Raw genomic sequence first — 20,374 nt, forward strand, 5'->3', positions numbered from 1 at the left:
CCAGCAGAGCTGTGGGTCTGGAGGTCAGGACTGGATAGCAGGGGCTGCGGGTCGGGAGTGAGTGGCACCGGCAGAGCTGTGGGTCTGGATGTCAGGACTGGGATAGCAGGGGCTGCGGGTCGGGAGTGAGGGGCACCGGCAGAGCTGTGAGTCTGCAGGTCAGGACTGGATAGCAGGGGCTGCGGGTCGGGAGTGAGGGGCACCGGCAGAGCTGTGAGTCTGCAGGTCAGGACTGGATAGCAGGGGCTGCGGGTCGGGAGTGAGGGGCACCAGAAGAGCTGTGAGTCTGCAGGTCAGGACTGGGATAGCAGGGGCTGCGGGTCAGGAGTGATGGGCACCGGCAGAGCTGGAGTCTGCAGGTCAGGACTGGGATAGCAGGGGCTGTGGGTCGGGAGTTAGGGGCACCAGAGGAGCTGTGGGTCTGCAAATGTGGACTGGTATAGTAGGGGCTGCAGGTCGGGAGTGAGGGGCACCAGCAGAGCTGTGGGTCTGGAGGTCAGGACTGGGGTAGCGGGGGCTGCGGGTCGGGAGTGAGGGGCACCAGCAGAGCTGTGGGTGTGGAGGTCAGGACTGGATAGCAGGGCCTGCGGGTCGGGAGTGAGGGGCACCAGGAGAGCTGTGAGTCTGGAGGTCAGGACTGGATAGCAGGGGCTGCGGGTCGGGAGTGAGGGGCACCGGCAGAGCTGTGAGTCTGCAGGTCAGGACTGGGATAGCAGGGGCTGTGGGTCGGGAGTGAGGGGCACCAGGAGAGCTGTGAGTCTGGAGGTCAGGACTGGATAGCAGGGCCTGCGGGTCGGGAGTGAGGGGCACCAGCAGAGCTGTGAATCTGCAGGTCAGGACTGGGATAGCGGGGGCTGCGGGTCGGGAGTGAGGGGCACCGGTAGAGCTCTGAGTCTGCAGGTCAGGACTGGGATAGCAGGGGTTGCGGGTCGGGAGTGAGGGGCATCGGTAGAGCTCTGAGTCTGCAGGTCAGGACTGGGATAGCAGGGGCTGCGGGTCAGGAGTGAGGGGTACCAGCAGAGCTGTGGGTCTGGAGGTCAGGACTGGATAGCAGGGGCTGCGGGTCGGGAGTGAGTGGCACCGGCAGAGCTGTGTGTCTGGAGGTCAGGACTGGGATAGGCGGGGCTGCGGGTCGGGAGAGAGGGGCACCGGCAGAGCTGTGAGTCTGCAGGTCAGGACTGGATAGCAGGGGCTGCGGGTCGGGAGTGAGGGGCACCGGCAGAGCTGTGAGTCTGCAGGTCAGGACTGGATAGCAGGGGCTGCGGGTCGGGAGTGAGGGGCACCAGAAGAGCTGTGAGTCTGCAGGTCAGGACTGGGATAGCAGGGGCTGCGGGTCAGGAGTGATGGGCACCGGCAGAGCTGGAGTCTGCAGGTCAGGACTGGGATAGCAGGGGCTGTGGGTCGGGAGTTAGGGGCACCAGAGGAGCTGTGGGTCTGCAAGTGTGGACTGGTATAGTAGGGGCTGCAGGTCGGGAGTGAGGGGCACCAGCAGAGCTGTGGGTCTGGAGGTCAGGACTGGGGTAGCGGGGGCTGTGGGTCGGGAGTGAGGGGCACCAGCAGAGCTGTGGGTGTGGAGGTCAGGACTGGATAGCAGGGCCTGCGGGTCGGGAGTGAGGGGCACCAGGAGAGCTGTGAGTCTGGAGGTCAGGACTGGATAGCAGGGGCTGCGGGTCGGGAGTGAGGGGCACCGGCAGAGCTGTGAGTCTGCAGGTCAGGACTGGTATAGTAGGGGCTGTGGGTCGGGAGTGAGGGGCACCAGGAGAGCTGTGAGTCTGGAGGTCAGGACTGGATAGCAGGGCCTGCGGGTCGGGAGTGAGGGGCACCAGCAGAGCTGTGAATCTGCAGGTCAGGACTGGGATAGCCGGGGCTGCGGGTCGGGAGTGAGGGGCACCGGTAGAGCTCTGAGTCTGCAGGTCAGGACTGGGATAGCAGGGGTTGCGGGTCGGGAGTGAGGGGCACCGGCAGAGGTGAGGGTCTGGAGGTCAGAATTGGGATAGCAGGGGCTGCGGGTCGGGAGTGAGGGGGCACCGGTAGAGCTCTGAGTCTGCAGGTCAGGACTGGGATAGCAGGGGCTGCGTGTCTTGAGTTAGGGGCACCAGAAGAGCTGCGGGTCTGCAAGTGTGGACTGGTATACTAGGGGCTGTAGGTCGGGAGTGAGGGGCACCAGCAGAGCTGTGAGTCTGGAGGTCAGGACTGGGGTAGCAGGGGCTGCGGGTCAGGAGTGAGGGGCACCAGCAGAGCTGTGGGTCTGGAGTTCAGGACTGGATAGCTGGGGCTGCAGGTCAGGAGTGAGGGGCATTAGCAGAGCTGTGAATCTGGAGATCAGGACTGGGATAGCAGGGGCTGCGGGTCGGGAGTGAGGGGCACCTTATCACCAGGAACTGCTCCCCGCCAGGCACCACACCCCAGTCACACGCCTTTGGTCACTATGCAGCTCAGTGGCAATCACTGCCCCGAAGTGACTCCGGCTCAGGCACCCACAGCACGAACTCCCCACACCGGATTCTGTCCACACGCAGAGAATTCTCTCCGCCGGGCTCCTTCGGTTCCTCTCGCTGCTCTCCGTCCTGCCGCGGACACTGCTCATCTGCATAGCCCCGCCCACGGACACGTGACACCTTCTGTCCTTTTAGTCTCAAGTGAATGAGTTGCCTGCGGGGAGTGTTCACGTCACTACACGTCACAGGCGCTGGGCGGGGATTGTCTGTGAGCCCCGCGCTGGGGGCGGTGCTTCAGGGAGAGACCCAGCCCCATAGACAGACTGGGGCAGGGAGCTATTGGGGGAAGGGATGGGGGGATGGGGGAGAAGGGGAGGAGGGATCCAGCCCTATAGACCTGTAGGGAGATATTGGGGGCAGGAGGGGAGAAGGGGGGTTGGCCGAGACCCAGCCCGGGGTGCAGGGGAAATGGGGTGGTTTGGAAGGAGCTGGGGAGGAGAAGAGACACAGGGCAGGACACATGTTGGGACAGGGAAACTGACTCACTCCGAATACATGCGGAGCAGGGCAGGGCGGAGGCAGATCATGCTGGTCCCAGGGTAATTTCGGAGGGTTCTGATTCCCCACTCAGGTGGGGGGCTCCCCTCTGGGCTGAGGAGCCCTGGGGTGGGCTGGGTGCAGGGGCTGGGTGTGTGTGTGTCAGGCTGGGGGAGCTGCCTGGGCAGAGGGGCTGAAACTGGGGGGCTGCAGCAGCCCCTGGCTTGACGTGGTTTCCATCACACCCAGGGGTTACAGTTGGTTGGGTGGCTCAGCCCCCCCCCCCCCACTATACAGATTGTTCTGGCACCACTGGCCTAGGGTCACCGTCTAGTGCTCAGGGCCTGCCTGGCTCTCCTAGAGCAGGGTGAGCGCCCAGCTCTCCTGGGGCAGGGCTGGCGAGAGCTCTGGACAGATACTAACAGCGCTGGGGAGCCTGGACGAATATTAGTTGGACAGAGGAGCCTGGGGCAGTTTTATCAGAGAGCAGAAATGAATCCCGCACACAGCACTGGAGCTGCAGTGCTCGGGGTGTGGGCCTGGGTCTCCTGCACAGTCTCCCTGCACCCCCTCGTGGCATAACAAGTTCCCTGCAGAGAAGCAGAGGTGCGGGACCGAGGGCTGCGGCGGGGGCTGCAGCACCCCCATGTCTCACTGTGCAAAGCTCCAGGTGCTGTGGGAACAAAGCCAGCATTATTGTGTGATTCCAGAGAACCCTGGAGCTGTGCTGCCCCTGTGCAGTGTGAGCGGGAATTGCACGTTTTCACACTGCTTGTGAACACCAGGGCCCGTGCAACCATTTGGACAAACTAGGCGGCCGCCTAGTGGTTGGTGGCGCCTAATAGCCCCCTCAGGCGAGGAGGTGGAGCAGAGATGAGCTGGGGGGCACGCGGGGAGGGCTGTCCCCAGTAATGGGGGATTGGGGGCGCACAGGGGAACAGCTCCCAACCCCAGCTCACCTCCGCTCTGCCTCCTCCGCTGAGCACACAGCCCAGCTCTAAGTCTCCTCCAGTCGGCGTCGCAAGCCAGGGCGGGGAGGAGAATTAGAGCCATGCCGGCGTGCTCAGTGGAGGGGGTGGAGCCGAGGTGAGCTGGGGCGGGCTCCCCAGGCAGGCTTAGCTTCCGCAGGCAGGGGCGGCAGGTTATATCTGTGTGTGGTGCCCGGGCTCCAGGAATATTTGGAGCTGGGTCTCTCCCCCGGCCCTGAGCCTCCCCAATGCCCCAAACCCTCATCCCCAGCCAGAGCCCTCATCCCCCTGCACCCTAATCCTCTGCCCCAGCCCTGAGCCCCCCTGCGCAGCATGAATCCCTCATCCCCCTGCACCCTAATCCTCAGCCCCAGCCCTGAGCCCCCTGCGCAGCATGAACCCCTCATCCCCCGCACCCTAATCCTCAGACCCAGCCCTGAGCCCCCCTGCAGCATGAATCCCTCATCCTCAGCCCCACAGCCCTCATCCCTGTATTCCCTCCTATCCCCAAACTCCCTCCCCGCAAGGTGCACCCCTCCCCCTTCCCACATACCCCTTCCCAACCCCAAACACCATCCCAAAGCCTGCACCCTTCACCCCCACCTGCACCCCCCCCCCCAGCCCCAGCCCAGAGCCTGCACCCAGCACCCAAACTCTATCCCAAAGCCTGCACCCCTCCTGCACCCTAATCCCCAGCCCAGGATCTGCACCCCAGACCTCCCCCTCCCGAGCCCACTCCCAGAGCATTAGGCAGGTGGGAGCAGAGTTGGAGGGGGCAGAGTTGGGGGGCGGGTTCTGGGCACCACCAAAATTTCTACAAACTTGCCACCCACGTCCGCAGGAGGTCTCCCCAGGCAGGGTAAGCTGCCGTGGCAGGGGGTGGGGTGGGGAGGAAGTCTCCCCAGGCAGGGGTAGCTGCCACGGGGGGATGGGGGGAGTAGTTGCTGCAGGGGGGCTCCCCGGGTGGGGGGCTGAGTTAGCTGCGGGGGGTGGGGGAACGGACAGACGCGGTTAGCTGGGTGGGAGGGTGCAAGGTGGAAGTTTCACCTAGGGCCCAAAACTTCCTTGCACCCGCCCTAGGGCTTTCCGCACCCCGACAGGCTGATTAGACACCTGTAGCCAATCAAGGCAGGCTACTCAGGGCACTTGGATTTAAAAAGGAGTCACTTCAGTTTGTGGTGTGCGTGTGAGGAGCTGGGAGCAAGAGGCGCAAGGAGCTGAGAGGGTGTGGGTGTGAGTGTGAGTGTGGGTGTGAGTGTGCTGTGCTGTGCTGCTGGAGGACTGAGGAGTACAAGCTTTTTCAGACACCAGGAGGAAGGTCCTGTGGTGAGGATAAAGAAGGTGGTTGGAGGAAGCCAGGGGGGAAGTAGCCCAGGGAGTTGTAGCTGTCATGCAGCTGTTACGGGAGGCACTATAGACAGCTGTGATCCACAGGGCCCTGGGCTGGAATCCGGAGTAGAGGGCGGGCCCGGGTTCCCCCAAACCTCCCAACTCCTGATCAGACACAGGAGGAGTTGACCCAGACTGTGGGTTCCACCAGAGGGGAAGATCACTGAGGTGAGCAAATCTGCTAATAAGCACAGGACCCACCAAGGTAGAGGAGGTACTTTGTCGCAGCCTCTAATTGCAGCGTTTTTAAACCGTCTGCATGCTGCTTGCAGGCTCCTAACACTTGCCACAGCAGCTCCTTTTAACTTCCATTCAACCATCTGTACTTATGCCGATAGGTTGACTTTAGGTCTTTAACTTTGATTGGTAGCTGAGAAGATGGTAAATTGGACAAAAAACTCTTCATTTCCTTGTTATTTCCTGACTTCTTTATTCATGGCCTTTTCCTTATTTCCCTACAGATTGACTAGATCTGGGTGCTAGCAGGGGGCCCTGACGGGCTCCTTATTTTCTGATTTCTTTCGGAAGCATTGAACTTGCCAGGGCACAGTCAGATTCTGGATGCTCATGTAAATGTAACACCTCAGGCTCAGCTTTAGTTCTGTTTCTCAGCTCTTTGGAAAATCGATCTTTAGTCTGTCATGTAGCATCCTTGCATTAGGAGATGGCTAATTAATAAGACCATAAACCTTGGCAATCAAATGGAACCTGAAGTCCACAGAAGAGCCCGAAAGGCCCTTGGGGAGTGGAGTGCAAGTTGAGGAAGACTTCCCTGCACAGCTTCTCTCTCAATACTCGTTTTCCTGTATTGAGAGCAAAAGTCAGGAATCAGCTCAGGGTAGGGTTATACCATGTGTGTGCAGTGGTTAGACAAGGAACTGGACTGGTATGGAGCAAAACTATCTTATGTGTGCCTGATAACTGTACGTTTGAGAAGGAGCAGGAAAGAGCATTGGGGCTGCGGTATAGCGCTTGCATAGGCTTTCTTTGGCCTGTTTTGCTGTAAGAGTTAACAGTGAGAGATTGTTAGTCACAGGTCAGTGGGTGGGTTTATGCAAATTAGGCGTGTACAGGGAAACCAGCAAGAGGAAGGAGGGTGAAAGACTTCTCTGTCTTTGAACAGAATTGTGTGTTAAGGGCTCTTGCTTTGAATTCTTCCAGTGGAGTCATTTCGGGGAAGTGATCATCACTTCGAGTTACCTAGTTATCAAGTGTGGTGAATGGTGTTTGGTGCGTGTCTTGGAGCTCTTCGTGCTGAAGTAGAAAGCAGTGGGGGAACAGCGGCTGCCTAGCATCCGAGACTCTCAGCATCGCTTCTCCGCTCCTTGGAGCTAAGATCAAAAGTGGTTCATACACCGCGCCCGGCTGAACTGTGTCCCCCTCAACAGAGCCATTCGCCACGGGAACCCGGACAAACGCTGCCGGAGGTGTGGGTACGCCATGGAGACCTTGCCCCACGTCCTGTGCAGCTGCAGACCCCACGGCAGAGCCTGGCAGCTGCACCACAACGCCGTCCAGGACCGCCTGGTGAAGGCCATCGCCCCGCACCTGGGAGAGATCGCTGTCAATCGCGCCATCCCCGGCACCGACAGCCCGCTGCGCCCGGACATCGTCATCACGGATGAGGACCGGAAAAAGATCATCCTCGTCGATGTGACGATCCCGTTCGAGAATAGGACCACGGCCTTCCGCCAAGCCCGAGCCCGCAAACTCGAAAAGTACGCTCCCCTGGCTGACACCCTGCGAGCAAAGGGCTACGAGGTCTACACCGACGCTCTGATCGTTGGGGCCTTGGGCGCCTGGGACCCCCTTAATGAGCGCGTGCTGCGGACCTGTGGGGTGGGCCGTCGCTACGCGCGGCTCATGAGATGCCTCATGGTCTCGGACACTATTCGGTGGTCCAGAGACATTTACACAGAGCACGTCACTGGCCACCGTCAATACCAAGAGTGAGCCGGCGTGACTCCGCGCACCCGCAAGGGGGAAGAGACCTGTAAACTTCCTCTGTTGGACTTTATCCCCTGAGCCCCGAACCAACCACACTGAACTCTGCCCTGTGAGGGGCACCCTATCACCATTACCCAGTCCGCTCATTTACTCATACCCACGACTATCCATAACCTGTTTGTATGAGTGATGTGCCTTCACTGCTTGCTGGCTGTACCTTGAACTCTCCCACCGTATACCCCGCATTGGGGACATGACAGACTGTGTATATGTATATGCTGCCTAACACCGAAATGCTAACATCCCCCCACAACCTGTATGTTACCCCCAATGACACAATAACTGACGCTTCAAACACTTTGTATCATTTATTTTAAATATTCTCTAATAAAATTTAAATCTGTTCTTATCAGTTTAATATCTGATCGGTCCTTTATTTGAGGACTGTATATTAAATTGATTTTTGAAACAAGGGGATGGAATAGGAGCTTGCTCTGTCCACCCCATGCATTGACCTGGTATTGCAGTGTCTCCAGGACCAGTGCCTCTCCTTCTGGGGAGAATCATCTGGTTAGAAAAGCAGAAATAGTTTTACTCTAAAGATGCTGATTTGAAAATATTTTTTTTAAAGGAGGTGAAAAATCAGGCCTTTTTAGCATTTTGGTTTTTTCATAACAACATATTGTTAAAATTTCTTAGGAGTGTTTTCTGAGTCTACAGATCTGAGTTTCTTTGTTTTGCTGGAGGATTGTTTTGAAAGCTGGGATTCTTTTGTTTGCTGTGAGTCTTTTCAACAATATGAGGGATGAATGCTTTCCAGACTGAGGGTCTGTTTGGGAGATGGTTGGTTGGGGTGGTTTCTGTGCGGGGGGGGAGGAACACAGATTGGTAATATTCGAGGTCACATGTATATCAATAACTGGATGAGTTACACAGACTTCTCCCCACCCAGCCTACGTTCCATGTATCTTGACTGAGCCTGCCGCCCACCATCCCAGAGCAGAAGCCTGAAGCCTGAGCCCCACCGCACGTGGGGAGGAGGGGAACTCCCGCTGGTTGCCGGCTCCTGCAGTGTTTATGACTCCGGAAGGGGGTAGGGACCAGCCCCTGCAGGCAGCCCGGGGGAAGAGCTGCTGCTTTGCTGCCCCCGATTCCCCCTCAATTACAGCCCAGGAGGCTGTGGCCACGATAAAAGCCCCTGGAGGCCACATTTGAGAAATGCTGGAGCCTCACAGTAAACAAATCCCAGCAGGTTTGTCACACCCTGTCCCCCACCCTGGGGATTTCCTGCCCTCTCCCACCCAGACCAACCTTCCTGGAAGAAGTTCCCACCCCCTATGTATTTACTGCCCTTTCTCCCCGCCACAGGAACCCGCCAGCAACTCCCTGATAATCCCTCCCTCAACTGGCTCCATCGCAGCCATTTCCCTTCCCCGGCCCCTGGGAGGACGGAATGAGCTGGAGCAAAACATGGATGTTGCGCTGCAGCCTGTTAGGGCAAAAAGGGCAACTGGGAACATGTCAGAACAGGAAATAATTTCCCAGCACAATTCCCCCCAGGCTCTTTCCCTGCAAACAGATATTCCAGCTTGTCCTGCATGGGACAGAAAAATTCAAATGTAGGGCTGTCAATTAATCGCAGTTAACTTACGCAATTAACTTTAAAAATATCATGATTAATCTCAGTTTTAATCACACCGTTAAACAATGGAATATCAATTTAAATTTATTATATTTTTTGATTTTCTACATTTTCAATTATATTGATTTCAATTACAACATAGAATATGAAGTGTACAGTGCTCACTATATATAGTTTTATTACAAATATTTACACTGTAAAATATAAAGTGCTGTAGTGCAATCTCTTTATCATTAAAGTGCAACTTGCATATGTAGATTTTTTGTTGTTGCATAAGTGGACTCAAAAAGAAAACAATGTAAAACTTCAAGTCCAGTCAGTCCTACTTCTTGTTCAGCCAATTGCTGAGACAAACAAGTTTGTTTACATTTACTGGAGATAATGCTGCCCATGTCTTATATACGTCACCTAAAAGTGAGAACAGGCTCTCTCATGGCACTTTTGTAGCCAGCGTTGCAAGGTATTAACGTGCCAGATATGCTAAAATCATTATGCCTTCATACTTCAGCCACCATTCCAGAGGACATGCTTCCATGCTGATAACGCTCATTAAAAAATAATGTGTTAATTTGTGACTGAAGACCTTGATGAAGAACTGTATGTCTCCTGCTCCATGGTTTTATCCGCATTCTGCCATATATTTCGTTTTATGGCAGTCTTGGGTGATGTCCCAGCACATGTTCACTTTAAGAACACTTTCACTGCAAATTTGACAAAACACAAAGAAGGTATAATGTGAGATTTCTAGAGATAGCTACAGTGCTCGACCCAAGGTTTAAGAATCTGAAGAGCCTTCCAAAATCCAAGAGGGACGAGGTGTGAAACATGTTGTCAGAAGTCCTTAAAGAGCAACACGCTGATGCAGACACTACAGAACCTGAACCACTAGACAGGAAAATCAATCTTCAGTGGGTGGCATCTGACTCAGATGAGGAATATGAAGGTACTTTGGATCGTTATCGAGCAGTACTTGTCATCAGCATGGATGCATGTCCCTGGCCTCTGATTGCTAGAAGCTGGGAGGGGAGAACAGGGCCTGGACCTGTCCATGGCCACCTGGTCTGGTCACTCCCTCTGAAGCCCATAGCTAGGGCCAGCCTTAGGGGTGGGTGCCACCAGGGAATTGCCCAGGGGTACCGTGGTCAAGGGTGGTGCTGTACGGTGGCAGAGAGGCGTGTGCTGCCGGTGTAAAGTCAGAAACTGCTCCCGGCTGGCAGGGGAGTGCTGCTTGGGGTGGTGCCCAGATTTCTCCCTGCTCCCTCCCGGCATAGGAGCATGGGGGGAGGGAGGGGAAGAGAAGGGGGAGAGAGCGGTGATGAGCGGATACTGCTCCCCCCAATGTTCCTCCGTGCCCCCCTAGGGGGCTGTGAGGGGTGAGCAAAGAGCGACGTCAGGGCTCCCTGCATCCAGGTCACCTTCCCCACCACTTGGGCTGCATAAGGGGAGGACAGAGGGAGCAAAAAGCCTTTGTGAGCTCAGCACACACAAGCCAGGAAAAGATTCACACCCACCCCCAGCCCAGCCAAAGTGGGATCTTCCCCCACTTCCCGGCCACAGGCCCACGGGGCTCATGGATGGAGGAGTTTGGGGGGCTGTGGGGGCCCCTGAAGGACTAGCTCAGCGTGTGATGAGTGACTGGGATGTGTGTGGGGGCCGGACTGTGGGTTGGGGTGTCCAGGGGGACCCCAGGGAAGGGACGAGGGGGATTAGGGATAGAGGAGGGTGGGGTTACCAAGGTGCATTGTGGGAATGTGGGATTTAGAGCCCAGAGTGGATGGGTGGGGGCGGGTTGGAGGACCCCACAGTGGCTGAAAAGGGGAACCCGGCAGGTTGGGGGCAGCAGAGATTGGAGATGAGGAACCCCCCACCCTGGGGATGGACTGGGGCAGTGGGGGGATGGGAAAGTGGGGCTCAGCAATGGAGAAATGGGCTGGAATCAATTAGGGGCGGGCGCTGGGGGAGAGGAGGAGGAGGAGGTCGGGCGCAGGGTGACGGGGGCTGAAGGGACAGGCCGGGCAGAGCGGACAGGGTGGGGAGGACGCTGGGGGCGGGGCTGGTGGGAGGGTCACAGGGGGGGGGAGGGGTGAATCCCAATGGCCGCAGCGCGCGCCTGGGGCTGGGGGGGGGGCAGCGAAGCCTCGGGGCGAGGGAACCGGGGCCTCCCCCCACGCGCCGAGTCTCTGTCCCGCGCTCTCTCCGCCAATCAGGGAGCGGGGAGGGGGGCAGCGAAGTGACGAGCTACGGCCCCTCCTCCAATAGAGGCCGAGCGTGTGTGAGAGAGCGAGAACTACGCTTCCCAGAGTGCACCGGGAGGGGGCGCGTTGTCTGAGCAACTGTCGCGTCACTTCCGCTCTGAGACGAGCCAGGAACTACAACTCCCAGCCTGCCCCGGGGCGCCTCCGTCCTCTCCAGCCCAGGTGAGGGCGGGTCCCTGGGTCAACCTGACACCTCCCCCCCGCAACGCAACTCCTCACCCCCGCCCCGCCCCCCAGAGAGCCCCGGCCCCGCCCCTCTCCTGCTCGTGACGAGAACTCGCGTGTCCCTTGGCCTCCTCTCTCCCCACTCCGGGCTGTTGGATGGAGCCATATGGAAATACGGGGGAGGGGCAGGGCTGGGAGCCAGGACTCCTGGGTTCTCCCCCAGCTCTGGGAGAGGAGAGGAGAGGAGAGGAGAGGAGGGGAGGGGGGTAGAGTGGGGGAGGGGCTGGGGTGCCTGCTGCCCTCGCGGTGACCAGCAGAGCCCCTGCAGCTTGCCCCCCAACCACGCACTGGGTGTGCTGGTGCCTGGAGCCGCCCCTGGTTCCAGCCCCTCTGCCCAGGCAGCTCCCCCAGCCTGACACACACACCCAGCCCCTGCACCCGCCCCACCCCAGGGCTCCTCAGCCCAGAGGGGAGCCCCCCGGCTGAGTGGGGAATCAGAGCCCCCCCGAAATTACCCTGGGACCAACATGATCTGCCCATGACAAAGTGTTGATCCTCGCTCCCCCCAGCCCCACTCTTGACACCCACACACCCCATCCCCATTCTGTGCACACACACCTTGGGTCACTGTGACATTGAATACTTCAATTGGATGGGGGGGCCCAGCACCATGGCTATTCCCTGCCCCCCAGGGCTCACGGGGCCAATTGGGGGCACAGGGGGCATGATCCAGTGCCAGCCAAGGGTGGATCAGAGGTGGGGATGGGGCTGTGGTTTCTGCACCACCCGGTTTCTGGCACAGGCTCCTTCGAGGATTTGCATTTCTTGATAGTTTTCACCAGTGATGAGCTGCCAAAATCGTAACAACCGGTTCCCTCCTCCTCCTCCTCACCCCATGAGGGGTCATGCCCCCCACCGGGACTCCTGCCCCATCCAACCCCCGCCATGTTCCTTGACAGCCCCCACCCCAGGACCCATGCCCTATCCACCCCCGTCCCTGTCCCGACGGCCCCTTGCCACCCCATCCAACTCCGTCTCTGATTCCTGCTGGCACACTGGGACCCCTACCCCATCCAACCACCCCGTCTATCTGTCCCCTGACTGTCCCTGGAATCCCTACCCCTAACTGCCCCCCCACTGCCCCATCCAACCCCTGCTCCTTTCTGACTGCCTCCCCCCCGACCCTTGCCCCGATCAATCCCCCTGTTCCCTGCCCGCTGACCGCTCCGACACTAATCCGTTCCCCCAACTCCCCTGCCCTCTATCCAACACACCCTCCCTGTTCCCTTACTGTCCTACCTGGACCCGGGGCCAGCCCCGGGGGCCGGGCAGGCAGGAGCCGCGCCGCCCGGCTAGACCCGGACCCGGGGGGCCGGGCAGGCAGGAGCCGCGCCCCGCTCCCACCTCCGGCTGGACCCGGACCCGGGGGCCAGACAGGCAGGAGCCGCACCCACCCCCACCCCGCGCGGCTGGACCCGGGGCCGAGCAGGCAGGAGCCGCCGCCGCGGCCCGCTGGACCCGGGCCGGGCAGGCAGGATTACATGATAATCAGTAAGAACAGAAGGCACAGATATCATTACAAGTAAAACAAACAAAACAAGCTTTCTAGTGACTAAAACTTAACTTCATAGAGTTACAATCTTTATCTAAGCAGGCAAGGTCCCAGGCGGGTGTTGTGTGAGGAGCTGTGGAGGCCCGAAAATGCGTCCTGCTGGGCAAGGTCAGGTGAGGAGAGCCAGGGCTTTTCCCAGGGCTGTTGCTGCAGCCAAAGCCTTTGAGAAGCAGAAGAGGGCCAGGGGTGTTGCTGCGGCCAAAGCCTTTGGGAAGCACAAGAGGGCCAGGGGTGCTGTTGCCTGCTGGGGCCCATGCGCCGGTGTAGGTGTATGCTGACCATAGCTGGTCTGTGGGAGCTGGGGCCACTCACCGTGCCCCTTTCCTCGTTAGTATAGTGGTGAGTATCCCCACCTGTCACGTGGGAGACCGGGGTTCGATTCCCCGACGGGGAGGGTGACCCCTTTTGAGGGGGGACAAAGAAATCCCTGGCCTGCCCGCCACATGCCTTGCATTCTCCTTCGACGGCCACTTCCCTTCGCACCCCGCACTGATGACTTTCACCTCCAGAGAGACAGTTACCTCGCAAGGACACGCTCGCCCTAGCCAAAGCCTCTCCCTGGCCTTCTGCCCCCGGGCCCAGCTTCGGAGCCTGCACGTGGGGGCACGTTTCAGAGCGGCAAAGGGAAATAGGCTGGCCAGGGCCATGAGGACAATGGCCCAGACAAACGGGGAGGGACTTGGTCCAGGGGTGGAGGAAGACAGAAAAAGGGACAGGCATGGGATTGGCTTCCTGTCTTTTTTCCTTTGCTCAGCATTTGACCTGTGACTGTAATGGGGAGACTTGAGAAAGACCTGTGGCCGCCGGCGAGGTAGGTGGCCGCCCCAAGAGCGCAGAGCTGAGCATTTTCCGCTAGGCTGCTGCCTGTGCCCCCAGCGCCTGGCCGTGATCGTATAGTGGTTAGTACTCTGCGCCGTGGCCGCAGCAACCTTGGTTCGAATCCGGGTCACGGCATTGCTTTTTGGTGGGGAGGGGCTATCCTGCAGCACGCCTCGTGGCTCAGTCTGATGGCGTCCGTTTGCAAAGAGAGCCATCAGCCGGTCCTCAGTTTCTGCTTGGTAAAGGCAAGTCAGTGGGGTCCATCGGTCAGAAAAAGAGTCCCAGGACTTCTTGCTGGGCGCCAGGGTCCAAAAGCGGCGCATTCCCTCCTGGAAAGGGCTGTGTTTCGAATGTCCGTCCAGTGCGCATTGAAGGGAACGATCTGAGTGCCAGGGAAGCTGCGTCCCTCCAGAGGCGCTTGAGAAGCCAAAGGGGCCGTGGGTGAGTTTGTGATGAGGTGAGTGTGAACTGTAGAAGGGGGAGGGTGGCAAGAGGAGGTTTTGAGAGGAAAAAAGGTTCTGCTGAGCTGGTAGGGGAGGGCAAGGTCCCAGGCGGGTGTTGTGTGAGGAGCTGTGTAGGCCCGAAAAGGCGTCCTGCTGGGCAAGGGCAGGTGAGGAGGGCCAGGGCTGTTGCTGCGGCCAAAGCCTTTGGGAAGCAGAAGAGGGCCAGGGGTGTTGTTGCCTGCTGGGGCCCATGCGCCGGTGTAGGTGTACGCTGACCATAGCTGGTCTGTGGGAGCTGGGGCCACTCACCGTGCCCCTTTCCTCGTTAGTATAGTGGTGAGTATCCCCGCCTGTCACGCGGGAGACTGGGGTTCGATTCCCCAACGGGGAGGGTGACCCCTTTTGAAGGGGGGACAAAGAAATCCCTGGCCTGCCCGCCACATGCCTTGTATTCTCCTTCGACGGCCACTTCCCTTCGCACCCCGCACTGATGACTTTCACCTCCAGAGAGACAGTTACCTCGCAAGGACACGCTCGCCCTAGCCAAAGCCTCCCCCGGGGCCTGCACGTGGGGGCACGTTTCAGAGTGGCAAAGGGAAATAGGTTGGCCAGGGCCATGAGGACAATGGCCCAGACAAACAGGGAGGCACTTGGTCCAGGGGTGGAGGAAGACAGAAAAAGGGACAGGCATGGGATTGGCTTCCTGTCTTTTTTCCTTTGCTCAGCATTTGACCTGTGACTGTAATGGGGAGACTTGAGAAAGACCTGTGGCTGCCGGTGAGGTAGGTGGCCGCCCCGAGAGCGCCGAGCTGAGCATTTTGCACAGGGCTGCTAGCCTGCACCTCCAGCACCTGGCCGTGATTGTATAGTGGTTAGTACTCTGCGCCGTGGCCGCAGCAACCTCGGTTCGAATCCGGGTCACGGCATTGCTTTTTGGTGGGGAGGGGCTATCCTGCAGCACGCCTTGTGGCTCAGTCTGATGGCGTCCGTTTGCAAAGAAAGCCATCAGCCGGTCCTCAGTTTCTGCTTGGTAAAGGCAAGTCAGTGGGGTCCATCGGTCAGAAAAAGAGTACCAGGACTTCTTGCTGGGCGCCAGGGTCCAAAAGCAGCGCATTCCCTCCTGGAAAGGGCTGTGTTTCGAATGTCCGTCCAGTGCGCGTTGAAGGGAAGGATCTGCGTGCCTGGGAAGCTGCGTCCCTCCAGAGGCGCTTGAGAAGCCAAAGGGGCCGTGGGTGAGTTTGTGATGAGGTGAGTGTGAAGTGTGGAATGGGGAGGGTGGCAAGAGGAGGTTTTGAGAGGAAAAAAGGTGCTGCTGAGCTGGTAGGGGAGGGCAAGGTCCCAGGCGGGTGTTGTGTGAGGAGCTGTGTAGGCCCGAAAAGGCGTCCTGCTGGGCAAGGGCAGGTGAGGAGGGCCAGGGCTGTTGCTGCGGCCAAAGCCTTTGGGAAGCAGAAGAGGGCCAGGGGTGTTGTTGCCTGCTCGGGCCCATGCGACGGTGTAGGTGTATGCTGACAATAGCTGGTCTGTGGGAGCTGGGGCCACTCACCGTGCCCCTTTCCTTATTAGTGTTGTGTATTTGGTTGTCATGTTTTTTGTTGCTATGGCAACTGAGTTAGATTATTATGGGTTTGCTCAACCGGTTTCGACCGGCTGAGTGAGCTCTCTGTGTCTGTAAATAAAATGGAGGTTTTGGTTAGCTGCCTGCTCTCTGGCTTCAAGTGATTGCTTCCTACGCCGGCTGCCCCAAGGATTTAACACTGGCGACGAGGATGGGATCCTGGTGCTGCTCCAGTAACAGAAGGAAGTAGAAGTCAAGGTAAAGAACAAACAAACAAAAAAAGCTGCTTGTTTGCACTGACTGTGAAAGTGAAACTAAAAATCATGGCTACTCTGACCAGGCCCCTGGAGCCTTTTGATGAGAATACAGAGCAGTGGCATGTGTATACTGAGCGTTTTGAGCTTTTTGGTATTGCAAATGACATTACAGAAGCAAAGAAGGTGCCAATATTCTTAACTGTTGTAGGGGCTAAAACCTACTCTCTGCTACGCATCTTACTGCACCCTGTTAAGCCTGAGACTAAATCTTACAGTGACATTGTGGAAATCCTGGGGTCTCATTTCTCCCCAAAACCACTGGTAATTGCTGAAAGATATAGGTTCCACAAAAGAGACCAAAAGGAAGATGAAACAGTTGTACAATTTGTAGCCATTTTAAAAAGCTAGCAGAACACTGTGAATTTAAAGAGATGTTAAATGATGCCCTGCGTGACAGGTTAGTGTGTGGCCTCTGCAGTGAAGCTATACGGAAGCGCCTACTGACAGAGGCTCAGCTTACATTACAGAAGGCTGTTGATATTGCTGTCTCCATGGAACTGGCTACAAGGGAGGCACAATACATCGGTGCATCCCCTAGGGTGCAAAAAGTGTCACAAGAACTGACCCACAAAACGGTGCAGAGTCAAGAATGTTACTGCTGTGGTAAGCTGGGTCACCAGGCATCAGAATGCTGGTGTAAGGACCTGGTGTGTCGACACTGTGGCAAAAAGGGACACATTGAGTATGCCTGTAAACAAAAGAAAAAGAGGCCTGTGGTCTGGCCGACAAAAAGAGGAACCTTGCATACCCTAGAGCATACCCAGGATGATCAAGGTGACACCTCCTCACAAGAGGAAGTGCCACTGCATGTTTTGTCTTTGGCAGCGGGCTCACATGAATACTGGATAACCCCTTTATTGGAGGGCAAACCTATATGCATGGAACTAGACACCGGTGCAGCTGTCTCGCTGGTTCCTGAGACTGTGTATAAGGAAAAGCTACAGCATCTTCCGCTTAAGGCAACAAAAACTGTTCTGAAGACGTATACAGGTGAAGCTGTGCCCATGTTGGGCACTATTGATGTTAAGGTGGAGCTCAATGGACAGGCAGCTAAATTGCCACTGTTTGTGGTGAGAGGTGACTACCCAGCCTTAATGGGTAGGTCTTGGCTTGGGAAGATTCAACTGAACTGGGCAGAAGTGCACCGGATGACTAAAGAAGAAACCAGTCTAACCCTATTCTAAGGAAACATGCTGCTGTTTTTGGAGATGATTTGGGAAGTATGAAGGAATCACTGTGACATTGAACATTAAACCTGACAGTCCACCAAAATATCTGAAAGCCCGAACTGTGCCATATGCCATCAGGCCAAAAGTTGAAGCAGACTTGGAGCGCCTGGTCACCAATGGAGTCCTAATACCAGTTACCCATAGCTCATGGGCCACTCCTATCGTTCTAATCGTGAAGAAAGATGGCTCTCTCCGGATTTGCGGTGATTTTAAAGTCACTGTCAACCCAGTGTTGTGTGCAGAGCAATACCCGCTTCCCCGCATCGATGACCTCTTCGCAGGCCTGGCTGGGGGACAAAAGTTCAGTAAGATTGATCTGAGTCAAGCATATTTACAGATGCACGTCGATGAAAAGTCCCAAGAGCTGTTGACTATTGTGACTCATAAGGGGCTTTATCGATACTGTCGCCTACCCTTTGGAATAACATCTGCTCCCGCCCTGTTCCAGAGGGCTATGGACCAGATCTTGTGTGGCTTGTCAGGAGTTCAGTGCTATCTGGATGATATCCTGGTCACTGGAAGAAATGAAGAGGATCACTTAAAGAATTTAGAGGCTACCCTACAAAGACTGGAAGAGTATGGCCTACGAGTTCGCAAAGACAAGTGTGAATTCTTCAAGCCCTCTGTTGAATATTTGGGACACATCATTGATTCTGCAGGTCTTCATAAGGCCCCTGCAAAAGTTAAAGCTATTGTGGAGGCTCCCCCACCTCGAAATGTAAGCCAGCTGCGCTCGTTTCTAGGACTCCTGAACTATTATGGAAAGTTCATCTCACAGTTAGCCACACTGCTAAAACCACTTCATGAGCTCCTTGGGCAGAACAAGGCCTGGAAGTGGACTGAAGCCTGTGATGTTGCGTTTAACAAAGCTAAGGATGCACTGCTAAATTCTGAAGTTCTAACGCACTTTGATCCATCCTTACCACTGCAATTGGCCTGCGATGCCTCCCCTTATGGAGTGGGAGCAGTCGTGTCACATATTATGCCTTCAGGAGAAGAGAGACCTATTGCTTTTGCTTCACGCACTCTAAGCAAAGCAGAAACTAACTACGCCCAAATCGAACGTGAGGCATTAGGAATTGTTTTTGGAATTCGGAAGTTTCATCAGTAGCTGTTTGGGCAAAAATTTACTCTTCTCACAGACCATCGACCTCTGACATCAATTTTTGGACCCTACACAGGCATTCCCCCATTAGCTGCTAGTCGTATGCAACGTTGGGCATTGTTACTTTCAGCACACACATATGAAATCAAATATCGGAAATCCACTCTGCACGGCAATGCAGATGGCCTCTCAAGGTTGCCTTTGCCGGTCAAACACCAAGATAGTGCCCAAAAGGAAATCTTCTACTTTGAACAGGTAGAGAATACACCCATCACTGCTACTCAGATAAAGAAGGCAACTCGCGTTGACCCAGTATTGTCCCACGTTATGGACCTGGTGATGCATGGAAAATCTCGACAAACCTCTCCGGTCTCATCCGACCTTGTTCCCTACATGTCCAAGCGGACGGAGTTATCGGTCCAATCTGGTTGTTTGTTGTGGGGGAGACGTGTCATTATTCCACCACCACTGAGATCACAGATGTTAGAACAGTTACATTCCGGTCACTGTGGAATAGTGCGCATGAAGGAAATTGCACGAAGCTATTTTTGGTGGCCTGGACTGGACAGCGCTATTGAAGAGAAGGCAAAAGCTTGTATGTCATGTCAGGGTGTGAGGAATGCACCCCAGTGGGCACCCCTACACCCATGGGACTGGCCTGAAAACCCGTGGCAACGTATTCACGTTGACTTTGCTGGTCCCCTTGAAGGAAGCATGTTCTTGGTGGCAATAGATGCCCATTCTAAATGGCCAGAAGTCTCTATAATGCAGTCCACTTCGGCAGAGAGTACTATCCAAAAACTACGAGGACTCTTTAGTCGTTTTGGTCTGCCAGAACAACTTGTGAGCGACAACGGACCGCAGTTCGTTTCTCAGGAGTTTCAAAATTTTATGAAGGCAAATGGGATACACCACATCACGTCAGCACCATATCATCCGTCCACCAACGGATTAGCTGAAAGATTTGTGCAGACAATGAAAAACGCTTTGAAATCAGCAAGGGGACAACACTCCATTCAAAAGCGTCTGGATACCTATTTACTTTCCTACATAAACACACCTCATGCTCGACCCACGCATCTCCGGCCTTTCTAATGATGGGACGACAGCTGCGCACTTGCTTTGATCTGCTGAAACCTTCTGAACCCCGACAAATTGTGCAACATCAGCAGCAATATCAAGTCATCAGACGGGCACCCAGAGCAAAAGACCGAACCTTTAGCCCAGGACAGCCAGTTTTGGCTCGGAATTATACTTCCAGAGCTAAATGGGTTCCGGCCACAATCATCACTCAAACAGGACCTGTTTCCTACACAGTCCGGACTGCAGAGAATCTTACCTGGCGGCGACATGTAGATCAGCTGTTGCCAGGTCATGCCAGTCCTCAGGACCCATCTGCAGGTGAGGGGTCTGACTTCACCTCTTCTGGTGAGGGACCGAATCACGAGTCACCTGTTTCTGACTGTTCTCCATTACTGCCGGCGGCTGAGATACCCCTTTGCCCAGCACGAGCTGATACCACCTCCTCACCTGTTCGTGCTGCGGACCCTGAGCCCCTAGTGCTTTCGGGTGCAATAACACCAGAAGTTCGCCGTAATCCACCTAGAGACAGAAGGCCTCCTCATCGGCTGGATCTTTAGCTAGGGCGAACCCACGGTTATGGGGCAAAATAATCCCCAGGGTTTAGCCGGGAATGGAGGCAGTCTACCCTCCTTCTCTAGTCTAGTAGGTGTTTTATTTAGGGGATGTTCTTATTAGGGTGGGAGGAATATGTTGTGTATTTGGTTGTCATGGTTTTTGTTGCTATGGCAACTGAGTTAGATTATTATGGCTTTGCTCAACCGGTTTCGACCGGCTGAGTGAGCTCTCTGTGTCTGTAAATAAAATGGAGGTTTTGGTTAGCTGCCTGCTCTCTGGCTTCAAGTGATTGCTTCCTACGCCATCTGCCCCAAG

At 56.2% G+C, this 20,374-nt stretch overlaps 1 protein-coding gene, 3 non-coding genes and 1 pseudogene across 4 annotated transcripts in view; 4 read left to right on the forward strand and 1 right to left on the reverse strand.

Moving 5' to 3' along the window:
• The window catches only part of LOC120375648, a 310,655-nt pseudogene that overhangs the window by 120,442 nt on the left and 169,839 nt on the right, over positions 1-20,374 (forward strand).
• The window catches only part of LOC120375894 (zinc finger protein 883-like), a gene marked incomplete at its 5' end in the record, with an annotated part of 252,699 nt that overhangs the window by 86,735 nt on the left and 145,590 nt on the right, over positions 1-20,374 (reverse strand). The gene's annotated exons all lie outside the window — the stretch shown is intronic.
• On the forward strand, positions 7,646-7,831 carry LOC120376426. The gene has a single exon (XR_005587305.1). It is a non-coding gene; the product is annotated as a U2 spliceosomal RNA (small nuclear RNA).
• On the forward strand, positions 13,276-13,347 carry TRNAD-GUC. Its single transcript has one exon. It is a non-coding gene; the product is annotated as a tRNA-Asp (tRNA).
• On the forward strand, positions 14,535-14,606 carry TRNAD-GUC. The gene has a single exon. It is a non-coding gene; the product is annotated as a tRNA-Asp (tRNA).

The sequence above is a fragment of the Mauremys reevesii genome, linkage group 12 (genome assembly GCF_016161935.1).
Source record: "Mauremys reevesii isolate NIE-2019 linkage group 12, ASM1616193v1, whole genome shotgun sequence".
NCBI lineage: Eukaryota > Metazoa > Chordata > Testudines > Geoemydidae > Mauremys > Mauremys reevesii.